A 2,052-nucleotide genomic window follows, 5' to 3' on the forward strand; every position below is an offset into this window, starting at 1 on the left:
CCCCACCCTCCCTGCTTCGTCAAAGGTCGCCACGTAGCGTTCTTTACATTCGGGGTGAGACAATGAATAACATCGTGTGAAAAAAAAAAAAAATATCTTTCTCTTTAGCTCATAAACTGGCAGCTTGAGAACGGTCGATATCAGTGTTCTCGATACGCCATTCAGGGACAATGAATGCTTCACGAAAACGCCAATGCTGTCATGCGTCCTTTTTTTTTTTTTTTTGAAGTACGCTTACATTGTGCCGTGACGGAATCTGTCATGCGGTCAATGTCACAATATTACGCGGAATTTGCGATGTTTCCGACCCGGCTGCCGGAGCAGCGTCCCATTGCGCGTCGCTTACTTACTTCTTCGACACACTGGAGTTATGAGTCGGGCGAAGAATTTTTTTTCTTTTTTCGGGGAGGGGGTCAGACGATTCCCCCCGCTTGGCTACGTCAGTATTGTGTAATCGGAAAGAAGAGAACAAAAAAGTGTGTTTATGAGCTGAAGCGAAGAGTGTTGTGGGGCACGCTGCAGTGAACTTCGAATTAACCAAAATCAAAACACTAGTGGCTATTTTACATGTATGTGCCGAAATAAAAGTACACATGTTTGCATTCAGTTATAGAGTTTTATGTCCAGTTATACTGAGAAATAGAGTGTACCTGTAATGGCCTACCCCTACGCATTTTCCGTATGCTATGCGCGATTTGTCTTCCATTTGAGAACTTATGCAATAAACTTGCACTTACTGCTCCGTCTGAAGCTAGTTTACACTCCAGCTGTAAACTACCCTGTTTTCAAGAGTGCAGCAGCTGGCCCCTCAGGACATTATGAACAGTATATATGCAGCAGATTGTTTAAAGAATGCAATGCCTAATGAATGACTTCAATGCACAAACATTGCATACGGCAAAGTGCAGAATAAATAAGCCAGTGCCACTCACTGACATAGTCATAAGTAGCATTGGCTAACCGTCTGTACCCTCGTGGCATCAGAGCAGTCCCATTGAAGATTATATTTATTTCAATCAATTGGAGCAGCAGTGCCGTTATTAGAACAGGAAAATTATCCCATAGATTGCATTATCCCATAGATTACTACGGGCACTGAAATGCCCGTAGTAAAGACATTTCACTCATTTCTAATGATGTTGAGAAATAATGCAATGGTTTGAACTATAAAGCTCAGGATTGTTATTGATACATAAGGCACAAAGATGTGTATGTAAAGGTAGAAATGTCATGATATCTGATGTGCAAAAACGGAGTAATGCCTAGCTTTACGGTTCAAAGTCCACTGTCAGAAGTAGTCTTCTCTTTCAATGAAAGAGCAGTTTCACAATTAACAACTGCCCCTCCCCCCCCCCCCCCCGCCCCACAGTGCCGTGCTGCTCCGGCAGCCAGTTTACAAACACAGCAAGTTCCATTTGTCCCGTGTGATGACCCCTCATAGCAACTTCATTCACAAGTCAAGCAGGGGTGTGCTTTAAAGACAATAGTCCTTCTTTGGATACTTTGACGCAAAAATTTTGGTTTGTTGTCACCTGAAACAGCTTGTCTCTTTGCCTCTTATTCTGATTGCCTTCAACTCCAAAATCCAACTACATCTTCAGCGCCCACCAATATTGCTCTGGTTTCTGCATTCATACTTATACGTAGTATCAATTAAAAAGCAAATGTTCCGCATTTCTGAGGCAGAACATCAACACGCCAATATACTGTGGCGTGTTTGCACTATAAAAGTTGTACATAATTAATTCTAAAGAATGTAACATTTATTACGTTAAGCTGACAATGCAACATTATGCATAAAAAGGCGGGTGTTTCCCGAGCTTTGCTAGGATGACACAGAGATGACACAAACCCGCTGCGCGCATTGAGGCACTTTAACGCAGCGCCTTCAGAATCCCATTTACCGATTTTCTCACGCAGAACATCAAATAAATGTTTTATTCCTTCTCTTCAGACGGAACACTATCGTCATTCGATGACAATTGCAGTGAAACATGCAGATACGGGGCCAATTTCAAAAAAGGTAAACCCAGTCTGGTACAACATACTTAA

The sequence above is a fragment of the Rhipicephalus microplus genome, chromosome 5 (assembly GCF_043290135.1).
Source record: "Rhipicephalus microplus isolate Deutch F79 chromosome 5, USDA_Rmic, whole genome shotgun sequence".
In the NCBI taxonomy this organism is placed as follows: Eukaryota; Metazoa; Arthropoda; class Arachnida; order Ixodida; family Ixodidae; genus Rhipicephalus; species Rhipicephalus microplus.